This window comes from Taudactylus pleione, unplaced genomic scaffold (genome assembly GCF_031769625.1).
Source record: "Taudactylus pleione unplaced genomic scaffold, aTauple2 ptg000610l, whole genome shotgun sequence".
NCBI lineage: Eukaryota > Metazoa > Chordata > Amphibia > Anura > Myobatrachidae > Taudactylus > Taudactylus pleione.
In genome coordinates, this window is record NW_028285012.1 from 2162273 (window position 1) to 2174953 (window position 12681).

Here is a 12681-nt window from a genome sequence, read left to right on the forward strand (position 1 = left end):
GGTGATCGGGCCCCAGTGCAGTATGTGAGATCACCTGACCGGAGGAATGGAAGACGTCACCGGAGGCATGGAGCATGCAGGTAAGTGTAAGTAAGGGAGGGGGGGGTCGTGGGGGGTCCGCGATCGCAAGGGGGGGTAGCTGTGGCGAACGGTCGGCGCATGCGCGGGCACTTAATCACGGTATTTTTTGCGAAAATACCGTGATAAGGCTCCAAAGGGGATTAGCAGGGTCAGAGCTTTATCGCAAGCTCTGTCCCTGCAAGGGATTTGTAGTAAATCCCTGTGATATTGCCTGAATTCGCAATGCGAATTCACTCGGTAATATCACACTACAATCTGCATTACCAATGCGGATTGTAGTAAATAGAGCGCAATGTGTTAGAACAGCATTATAAGGGACATTACAACGGGCATTCATTTTCATCCACGCTTTCTTCTTGCTTGTTACATTCTGCAATACGATGACTGTATGTTTTATTGTACCACTACATTTTTTTATGTTATTACAGTTTATTAATGCACTCACACATTTATTCATTATTAGGTTTTGTGTATTTAATGATCTCTAAAAGATCCCCAAACAAGTTTAATTCTGTACGATTGTATTACAAACACTGGTTACCAAATAAGTACCTTCAACTCTTATACTGTTTTGTTAAGACACATGATGTTGTCCTAATCATACCTTGGATACCTTGTTAATTTTAAATGTAGGGAACCTGTGACATTATTAGGTTCAAGTGTGTGAGTTTCACATAGTGAGTGAAATGTTGTTTGATTTGAGTGCAATGAGATAAACATTAGCACAACATTCCCTGAATGACATGGTGACTACATACCCAACAATCAACTTTATTGTTCTTTCTATCACATCATGATAAGTGTTAAGGGAGGAAGTGTCAGTTTGCATAGAGGTGCTGTCTATGTACACCTCTTCTCTGAATTTAAACCACAGTATTCATATACATTTCGGATTTGTGAGGCAAACCTTTACACCTTTTCCTCACTGTAATGGCTCTTCTTTTCCCGATACTTGATCAGATGTCTCTTATACCTAGTACCAGTATGAGTCCTTATTCACCTGTATTTTGTTACATTTATATATATATTTTTTTCAAACCTTCTAATTATTTTTACATATGGTTTATTAAGAATTTTTCACCTTGGTCTTTTGACCATCCTCTGATCCATACCTATACCTGGGAGTATCAGTAAAATTAGTGTGTGCGTCTTTTATAGCTCTTAGGGCTCTATTTATTATCATTATTTTTACTAAAATAAAGTGAAAGGGTGTTTTCACACCCTTTTTACATTATTTTAGTTTCACCTAAAGTTACTACAGGGCAATTGGAGTAGAATTCGTAAAATTCTACTCCAACCCCTAAGTATCACTTATTTTTAGTAATCAGATTGCATTTCCCATAATTGTAATGGGAAATTTGATCTGTGTGCAAGTTACTAAAAATAAATAGTGAAAAAAAAAATACCTGGAGAGGCCCTGTGATAATAACGCCACTTGGAGGTGGCGTTATCCAGGGTCTCCCCCAGTTACCGGACTCTTGCTCCGCTCTAACATGCAGAGCCCGGAGCCAGCCCCAGTGATCAGCTGTGTGGTCTAAACAGACCACACGCTGATACACTGTAAAAAAAAAAAAATAGTCAAAAAAAAAAATTTACTTACCTGAGTCCAGGGACCGGAGTTCGGGGCTCCAGTGATGTCCTCCCTCCAGTCAGCTGGTCTCCCATCCTGCACTGCAGCCCAGTCATAAGGTGACTGGGCCACAGTGCAGTATGGGATATCAGCTGACTGGAGGCATGGAGGACATCACCGGAGCCCAGATCATGCAGGTAAGTGTAATTAAAGGAGGGGCGGACCACGATCATGGGGGCGGGGCTTAGCACTGGGGGACAGGGCTTAGCGCCGGGGGGGTAGCAGTGGCAGCCAGTCGGCGCATGCCCGGGCACTTGTCACAGTATTTTTTGCGAAAATACCGTGATAGGGCTGCAGAGGGGATTCGCAAGGACAGCGCTTTATCACAAGCTCTGGGCCTGATTCAGAGCCGGACGCTCTGACCAGAGCGCTCGCTCTGAATCAGGGCCCTCCTCCATGAAAATGGAGCGGCCTCCTGGCCGCTCGCATAGCTATGGGTGACCACCCACAGCATATGCGAGCGGCCAAAAAGATGGTCGCGATGGTCAAGACCATCGCGACCATCGGACTTGCGATGGAGACCCTGCGGTAGGGTCTCCCTTCCACAAGCCCTAGAGTGATTTTGGCTCTATCAGAGCCAAAATCACTCCCACTGACATCACTAGTAATGTCAGTGGGGCCGGCTTCAGACAGTAGGCGTTCCCATGGGAATGCCTCCGTCTGGCCGCCACGCCCCCTGGCACGCCCACCAAAGGGGGCGTGCTGTCAGTCACCATCGACAGCACACCGCCTTTGGTGTGAGACCCCGAGCAACGTATTTCTCGTCGCTCGCCGGGTCTCGCGCATGCGCACGACGGAGCTCCCTCCGTCGTGCGCATTCTCACAACATCAACCCGCTTGCGAGCGGGTCTGAATGACCCCCATAGTCTCCAGGCTGGACTCCATGACAAGGTCCCTCTGGGAGTCTCTTCATAAGCTTTCCTTGCTTTTCTTCAGATGCTGTGAGAATTGTATAACATAGTCCGTAGTTAAATCATATAACAGTGACAAGTCTGCTGCTGGACTTACAATATGGATAGGCAGTTTTCCAAAAAGTAGCCCATAAGGCACAGGTTAAGTGGCTGCTTTGGAGCGGTGTGAATGCTATACAAAACCAGAGGTAAAGCCCCCAGCCAACTCATGGCAGTCCCCACACCCACCTTAGCTAACTTGTACTTAATGTTAGTGTTTACACATTCAATTTTGCTTTTATAAACCCATATAGTGACATATTGCTTGTAATACCTTCCCTGTAAAATGTGTACCTCTGTCACCTTTAACAACACATGGGATACTATGGGGCCTATTCATTAAACCTAAAAATTCTCTGGAGATAATTAGCTTTAGAACTCACATGGAGTTCTAGCTAATTATAGGTGGAATTCATCATTCCACCTCTCCATAAGTATCTATTCCGATTCCGAAAAGCTATCATTTTTGCGATGACAGCTTTTCGGGAAATAGATACTTTTCCCTGCCTACACTACCTTATCGCATCTGGAAACAGTGCTGCGCATGCGCTGTTACATTTGTAAAACCAGCGCATGTGCAGCACTGCCTACAGATGCGTTAAGTTTCGTACCCCCCTCTGATCAACTCTTCCCCCCCCCCCCCCCCCCCCCGACTTACCTGTCCGCGCAGCAGCCTCCGGCTCCGTCCTGCTGGTCTGTCATGTGGTTTCCCAGCAGACCACATGACAGATTAGAAAAAAATATATATATATTTTTGTCTAAACTTTCTTGTGCTCTGCTGGGGAGCACACATGTCCGACCAGCCTCCGGAGCCTGAGGACGGAGCAGAGCGCTGGAGGGACTCATCGGGGGACCTGCACACGCGGATACAGGTAAGTTTCACCTGCTATTCGCCACCTCACAGTGGTGAATAGTAACTGCATCAAATTCCGAAAATTGATAATTTTCGGAATTTGATGAATACCACAATTTCCACATCCCCATACTAATGTATGGGGAGTGTGGAAATTAACGCAGGGGAACTTAGCATGGAGATATCTGTGATATCTCCTGTGCTAAGTGGCTACATGAATACCAAAATAACGTTATTTAAGGAAAATGTCCTTAAAAATGTTATTTTAGTGTTGATGAAAAGGCCCCTTAATCTGGATTCCTGCACAATTTCTTTGCTGTGAATGATGCTGCACATGACAGATTTCTGTGACAACATCCGGGTTACTTCATCAGGAAACTGAAGTACTCACAAACAATAAATGGTTAGATAAATACAAGGTATCCAGGACACATTGAACCTGCTAATGATAGTGCGATTAGTTGCAGGAAGGACACAGATATCAGTAATAATCATCAATTGCATCAGCTGAATCAGACCTAACAGTTCACTTCTGGGGAATGGTCATAAACAAATTGTTGATTAGAATAAACAGGCATAGCTATAACAGTAAACTTGGACATTAAGGGGTCTATTTACTAAGCAGTGTTAGGAGAAGTGAAAAGTGATAAGGTGCCAGCCAATAAGCTCCCAACTGTCATTTTTCAAACACAGCCTGTGAGATGGCAGTTAGGAGCTGATTGGCTGGTACCTTATCACTTTTCACTCTTCACTTTTCACTTCTCCTAACACTGCTTAGTAAATAGACCCCCTAAGTCAGCTTCAGAGACAGTCTGTGAGATACAAATCTTGGTATTATTGATTAAAATAAGCAAGCATAGATATAGCAATAAGCTCAGGTGTTACATCAGCATTGTCATAATCAAAGATAGTGTCTGAGGTATAAATCTTGAATAAAACAAAATAAAGAGACAAAACGGGAAGATGAAAGGTAAGGGGATCTGGGGAAGGAGGTTAGGGGGAGGAGAGCTATGAAGGCAGGGGGTGCCATTGGCTGACTGCCATACCGCACTGTAGGTGTCATTGCATAGCTTCTTAATACCCCTTTTACACCGGAGCTAAAACCCGGGTTTTTGAAGGGTTAACCGGGCAGCTCCCTTGTGTAAAAGGGGAGAGAGTTGGATCGCCGGGTCGAGTGACCCGGCAATCCAACCCAGGTAACTAGCAGGGTTTAACACGGGCGTAGCCCATGAAACCCTGCTGTGAGAACAGCGCACTCCGGGTCACGATGACCTGGAGTGCGCTGCTAGCCGGCCGATTGGTCCGGCTTCAGTGGCGGCCACTTTCACTCTGCAAAAGCCGGGTCTATGCAGACCCGACTGCGGTGTGAGCGGCGCTGACTCGGGAATATCCCGAGTCGGCGCCGGCAAAATTCCGGGTCTGATCCGGATAGGAACTTTGTTCCAACTCCAGGTGAGACCCAGAATTTAGGTGGAAAAGGGGTATAATGCTACACTGTGAGAAATTACAATTGTTTGATTAGATAAATTTGTCCAATTTGAGAAACTTTTAAAGCAACAATTGTTTTATCCAAACAGTCACCAGAACCTTTACCAAGGTTTGGCACATTTAATCTATTTAGAAACCACTTTTTAAACACTCATCATCATGCAAGTCTTTCATAATTGCATGCATACATGTCATTCCTAATCACATATGCATTTTAAATTATTATCCCTAGATCCCACATTATGCTACCCTCATTCCCCATCCTCTGCTTCCAAGCTCTAAACATTTTTTTATTTTTTTTTAAATGACTACCCTCTTAACTCTTGGCAACTCACTCTATGCCATATTCAAAAAATTTCTCTTTTTTTTTTTTTCTTTTCTGTTCTTTCTGCTGCATAAATAACTCTGAGAGGATATAAAACAATCTCTTGATCTTGAAATGGGAACACTTTTCTTCCAGCTCCTCAAATAAGCTTTACACTTGCAATGAGAAACCTTAATTCTTTCTTGAGTATAAGCGTGTTAATGGGGTTCCATACAAATTGTGGTAAACTACCCTGGTTCCATTAACCATTTCACCAAACCAATTCCTTCTCGCCTTCATTCATACAACCATTACCATCCAGGTGCTTCACGTGCCCTTCCCCCATACTCTGTAGCTTATTGCAGGCTACAATCAACCTCTGCACATTCAAATCACTTGCTCATACCCTCTATCACTTACATGAACTATCTTCAATCCCATGCAAATCAGTGCTCGAAGTGAGCCGGTATACAGCGGTATGCCATACCGCTACTTCAGCCAGTGTCCTAACTTATTCTTCGCTCTGGGAGCTAAAGAGCAGCTGCAGCATAATGTGGAGATGTATCCCGCTGGGGACACATCTCCAAGCAGCGCTGGCCTGACCGAGCATGATGTGAGGATCCCGGCACCATGAAAGATGCGGCCACAGAACTACAAACACGTCGCCGGTCGTGAACCTATCACGTACCGGCGTCCATTTAAGGACTCAAGAATCATCTCGGTGGTCCTTTTAACCTTGGTGCTGGCCGCTAGCCAATCACAGCCTGCAGACCGGCAGCCAATAAGAAGCAGCCACGCGGCTGATTCTGATTGGCTGCTGGTCCTTGCCATGCTTGGTTTACAGCCAGCACCAAGTCTAATCTGGAAGCAGGATGCTGATCTGCCGCGGAGCTTCACTGCCAGCCGGGGAATGGGAGGAGAATCCAGACTGTCAGCGCTGACTCTGGACATGGAACAGGTACAGGGGGTAAGAGAGGGAAGTATTTGAGGGGCGTGGCCATGGCAGCAATAGTGTAGGACACAGGGACTCTGAGCTCTCCGGCTGATAATCCTGCTTACCCCTCCTGAGACCCCTATATCAACGTTACTATCCTGCTGTCTCTTATACCTCTTTTCCACCAAAAACCCAGGTCCGACCTGGGTTTTTGGACATGGTTCCAACCCTGGTCAGACCCAGGTCAGACCCATTTATACCCCTTTTACACCAGAGCAAAAACCTGGGTTTTTGCTGGGTTTACCTGGGTCGCAGCTCAGTGTAAAAGGGTCCCTGAAAAATAACCTGGGTCAAGTGACCCTGCAATCCAACCCAGGTAGCTACCAGGGTTGGACCCAGGATGGACCCAGGTAATGGTGCAGTGTAAACGGTGCAACCCAGGTTATCTGATCTGGATCATGCCTAAAATGAGCGGATTGGTGGTTGTGGAGCATTCACCTCCCACTTTTTATGACCTCACAGGTTTAGCAGGGCAGACCTGAGTTCAGTGTGAACAGGGCTGACCTGGGAGTAACCCAGATCAAAGGTGCAGTGTAAATGTGTCTGACCTGGGTCTGACCAGGGTTGGAACCATGTCCAAAAACCCAGGTCGGACCTGGGTTTTTGGTGGAAAAGAGGTATAACACTGCACCTTTCATCTGGGTTACTCCCAGGTCAGCCCTGTTCACACTGAACTCAGGTCTGCCCTGCTAAACCTGTGAGGTCATTAAAAGTGGGAGGTGACTGCTCCACAGCCACCAATCAGCTCATTTTAGGTATGATCCAGGTCAGATAACCCGGGTTGCACCGTTTACACTGCCCCATTACCCGGGTCCTTCCTGGGTCCAACCCTGGTAGCTACCTGGGTTGGATTGCAGAGTCACTTGACCCAGGTTATTTTTCAGGGACCCATTTACACTGAGCTGCGACCTGGGTAGACCCAGCAAAAACCCAGGTTTTTGCTTTGGTGTAAAAGGGGTATAACATACCTTGCCAGGAACCTGCTGACTTGGTTGGAGCTGTGTGGAGTGAGGGCCTCCATTGCATTCCCTGGGCCTGCCTGTCTCCAGATCCTGTGATTCCAGAGCTGCACCCAGGCCTCTCCTCTCCTGTTGGCTTCTGTATTATGCAGCCTGTCTGTGCCTGACAAGGGGGCTTTGCTGGGAGCTTCTGGTCTGCGTCTCCTGCCTGGCTTGTGTTTAGAGTCAGGGTCAGAGAGGTTATCTCTGAGTCTGATACTGCCGGAGTTCTGCCAGACATCACTATTTCTCCCTGCTCTGTGTGGAGAACTGTCAGCTCTGCAACTGTGGGACTCAGCAACACTTCTTTCCCTGTGAGTGATTTCTAAGTTTGGAGGGATCTCTGCCTGTTGCTGCTGCTGTGTCACTACCTGTGCATTTATATATTATAACTTGTCTCCTACATTATTCTCGTACATTATATTAATACTATGGGGAAAACAGGTCATGCTGCTGCTGCAAAACTGGAATGCTTTGCCTGTTCCTCCACTCCTGTGCCCCCAGTGTGTTGTGATCCCCAGGGTACATCCAAGTCTGTGACCCCCACCTCCCCCTGCTGCATCTGGGTCAGATTCATCACCAGAAGTTACGCTGCAACAAGTGCTGGAAGCAGTTACCTCCTGCGAGACTAAATTGGCAGATAAGATTGAGAAAGTTCAATCCGATATATCTTCTCTTCATCAAGGTCTACAGCAGGTCTGCGAAAGAGTCGGGGAGGCAGAAACACGTCTATCTAATCTGGAAGATTCCCAGACCCCACTACAGGCTCAAGTGGCCTCCCTGACATCCCAAATGTCCGCAATGCAGCATAAAATTTCCGATATGGAGGGCAGACTGCGCCGCAACAACGTGCGGCTCGTTTGGTCTCCCAGAAAGAGAGGAGGGGTCTTCACCTGAAACATTCCTTGAGAAGTGGTTGGGGGATACATATGGCAGAGACTCATTTACTAACCAATTTGCTGTGGAGAGAGCACATCGGATCCCTACCCGTCCCCTGCCGCCTGGCGCTCCACCGTGCCCATTTATAGCCAAATTTCTTCATTACCAGGACTGTGATACTGTGCTTCAATTGGCTCGAGTTAAAGGGCCACTGGAATGCAACGGTGTGAAAATTTCTATGTTTCCTGATTTCACAATGGATGTCCAAAAAGACAGAGCTAAATTCCTTCCAATAAAGCGTCGTCTCCGGGATTTAAATCTTCAGTACGCTATGATTTTTCTATCTAAGTTGCGAGTGGTAGCGGATGGAGAGTCAAAATTTTTCTCTACACCACGGGAGGCTGCGGTGTGGCTGGACCAGAGATCTCCTGGGAACAGGCAAATGGCACCGGAATGACTGTACTGATTGCATTTGCTGATTATATTTGTTTATGGCCAGAAATTGCTGGTGTCATAACGACATTAAATAGGCCTTTTTCTGATATTCCAATATTTATATTTCTATAATAGTATTTATGTTGTGATATTGGTTGGATATTGTTCTATGTCCCGCTCCCCTTACTGGGTATATTTCTTTTTTTTTTTTCTCTGGTAGGGTTTTTCTTTTTCTTTTGTTGTTTATGGAGAGTTCAGTTGCATTGGTGGTTATTTTTATTCCAGTGCCTTTTACACCTATAAGGATTGAGTAGTTGTATCCTGTGGGTTTTGATGTAGTTTAGTTTAGTTTTGGGTTTAAGTATGCCTAAGTTCGGGTGGGTATACAGGGTGGGGGGTGGTTTTGGATGGGTTGTCCAGTCTTTTTCTTACAAATGTTTTTATTTTAATTTTTTCTTTACCACACTATTTTTAAGGTAACTTCAATTATGCTTTATAGTTCAATGTATTACAATGGTGAAACTTTTAACATGGAATGTCCGGGGGGGGTTAATGATCGTTTAAAGCGCTCTTTGGTCTTTAAAATGATTAAGCAATATGGCCCTGATATTTCTTGTCTAATGGAGACGCATTTGGTTGGGAGTAAGGTACTAGCTCTAAAAAGACCATGGGTGGGATGGGCTTATCACTCCTTGCATACTTCATCGTCCAGGGGTGTCTCCATTCTTATTAATAAATCTGTCCCTTTTTTCTTTTACTGCGGTCCAAACTGACCCTTATGGCAGATATGTGTTTCTGGATTGTGTACTGTATTCTAAGCCCATTTTATTGTTAGCAGTGTACATCCCCCCCCCCCTCCTTTTTCATATGACGTTTTAAAAAAAGCTGCTGAATTTGTGGCCCGTTCTCCAGATACGCTAGTGCTCTGTTTGGGAGACTTCAATAATATAATGGACCAGTCTATGGATAAGTGGTGTGAGTCTTCAAGTTCTCTTTCTAAAGGTGGTGAGGGCTTTGCTAAGTTTGTAACTGACTTGGGATGGGTTGATGCCTGGTGAGTTAAACACCCTGGAGTACAACAATTCTCCTGTTTTTCCTCCGCGCATCACTCTTTCTCTAGATTGGATTTGGCCCTGGTGTCCCCATCTATTGTACCTAATATAACTAACATTGAATAGAAAGCCAGGGGAATCTCAGATCACTCCCCACTTCTAGTAGAATTGAATATGAGTAGTCCTAGAGGTCTCCGTTTATGGAAACTACACCCCTCTTGGCTTCTTCAAATGGGTGCAGGTTCAGAGCTGGAAGTTATGTGGGATGGCTATTTCACTGACAATGTGGGATCTGCCTGTGTAGCTAATGTTTGGGACGCCTTCAAAGCCGGGTCTCTGATTAAAAGGGTAGCAGAATTAAAAACATTTTATAGGGAAAAAGAACGTGTTTTCTAGATGGCCTGTAGAAATCTTGAGTTGGATTACTTGGGGGACAGGTTGGAATCTTCATGTTTAAAATGGTTGACTGCACAGATGGAGTGGACTGATCATTTGACAGATAGAATGAACCGTAGACTGTTATTCCGTTCTCATTTATATTCTATGCAGGCTGACAGAACTGGTAGTTTTTTGGCGCACTTGGTTCAAGCTGATCATCCTTCTGCTGTTGTCTCGGAACTAATTGGGCCTGAGGGTTCTATGGTCACATCTACACAAGATATTGCAGAGGTTTTTAGTTTATTTTATAAAAACTTATATCAAACACAGTTGACTGAGTACGTGAATGCTTTGTCATTATATGTTGCTTCTGCTAGGCTTCCAAAATTGTCATCCGAGGCTCGGGCATATTTAGATGCCCCGTTGACCCTGGAGGAGGTAGATGCTGTGATTAGTTCCTTTCCCTGTAACAAGGCACCCGGATCTGATGGGATTCCCATAGAGATACATAAAAAACATGCTCGTATCTTTGTTCCAAGACTTTTAGATCTGTTTAATGGGCTCTATGAAGAGAATTTGTTCTCTCCATCTATGTCTGAAGCCATAATTGTTGTGCTCCCTAAACCCGGGAAGGACCCTAGATACCCTGATTCCTATAGGCCAATTTCTCTAATTCCCACAGATGCCAAAATTTTGGCTAAGATCCTTTCTATTCGGCTAAACACTGTTATTACTTCGATTGTTCACCCAGACCAATCAGGATTTATGCCAGGCAAGTCGACGTCGGAGAACATTAGGAGGCTGCACACTCACTTACAGGCCTCCCATGGCGAGGAATCGTCCTCTGTTTTTGTGTCATTAGATGCTGCAAAAGCATTTGACTCTGTTGAGTGGCCCTTTCTGTGGGAGGTCATGTTATGTTTTGGGTTTGGGCCGGTGTTCTTGAAATGGGTAAAGCTTATGTATGTGAACCCTACTGCCAGGGTGTCAGTGAATGGGTTTATCTCCCCTTCCTTCCCCCTGTCTCGGGGCACAAGACAGGGTTGCCCCTTGTCCCCAACCCTGTTTGCATTGGCTATTGAGCCGTTAACCTGTATTATACATTCTCACCCTGATATTATAGGTCTACAATTGGGTAATAGAATGGACAAAGTTTCCTTATATGCAGATGATTTATTACTTTTTTTTGTCTATGTAACAGCTATGCCTGTGGTTCTTCAAGTCATAGAACAATTTGGAATTTTTTCTGGTCTTAAGATAAACTGGGACAAATCATCTATCCTTCCTCTTAGGGGGTTGTATCCGACTGTTCCCATTGTCACTCTCCCTCTCTGTTGGGTAAATAAATTTAAATATTTAGGTATCTGGATAACTAATTCCCCAAAGGACTATATAGTATTGAATGTTGAGCCCCTGTTTGTCTACTTAAAGGGCAAACTTCAGTCCTGGCGCCGGCTCCCTCTTACCGTTACTGGTAGAATTAATTTAATAAAGATGGTGGTGCAGCCAAAATTTGTGTACGTTTTGCAGCATTCTCCTGTTTTTATTACAGATACATTGTTTAGGCGTTTGAATAGTCTTCTTTCTTCATTGGTCTGGGTGAATCGTCGACCACGTATTCAATTGGCAGCTCTGACCCGATCTAGGTCTGGGGGAGGTTTGGCTCTTCCAAATTTCAAATTTTATTATTATGCGGTGCAGATGGCACATATACGGTTATGGCTTCAAGATGACTCCCCTAATGCCCTGCATGTTTTGTTGGTTTCTCAGATTTTCCCTAACTTTACACCATTGCAGGCCTTGCTTGTGGGTAGAATTATACAGAAAGGCCCTCCCCTGTTGATGCAAGCTATTAAGATATGGAAATTGGTATCTAGTATTCTACAGTTTACGGGATTAGATCCAGACACTTCTCTATGTAGTTATCGTATATTACCTGAACTGGCCTCTTTACAGTTTGAGGTGACATGGGGTTCTAACGGTGTAACTACATTGGGTCATTTATATGACACTTCAATTCTTAAATCTATTGCACAACTCCAAGAAGCTCATCATCTCCCTCGATAATATTTCTATAGATATTTACAATTACGGCATGCTCTCTCGGCTCAATTGTCAGATGGCCCTCCTCTAATTCAAATATCCCCACTGAAGTCATTCCTTTTATCTTTAGGTCCCCGGAAGATGCTTTCTTACTTATACTCCTATATATTGTCTTCTTATCATAAGGATAGTTTACCACATCTTAGATCAAAGTGGGAGAGAGATATTGGCCTTATAAGTGATACGGAATGGGATAATGCTCTAGAAGCTCCTCGTATTTCCACGACTTCTATAAGATTTCAACAGATTCAACTGTTTATTCTACACCGTACCTATTTAACTCCTGTTCGTTTGCTAAAATTTGGGGGGAGAGCATCTGACATATGCCCTAAGTGTAAAATGAGTAGCGGTACTTTCTGGCACCTTCTATGACATTGTCCGGTGGTTAGCACTTTTTGGAATAAGGTTCTGAGAGTTTTGTCCAATACAGGTATTGCTCCCACTTTAGCTACGCCATTGACGTGCTGTTTAGGCTCTATGGACGATGAGGTAGTGGACAGATGTCTTAAACAATACATTGTCAATATGTGTACACT

The 12681-nt window shown here is 44.7% G+C and overlaps 1 protein-coding gene across 1 annotated transcript in view; it reads left to right on the top strand.

The window, feature by feature from the left end:
- LOC148480558 (uncharacterized) overlaps window positions 1-12681 on the top strand; it is a 55659-nt gene that overhangs the window by 18140 nt on the left and 24838 nt on the right. The gene's annotated exons all lie outside the window — the stretch shown is intronic.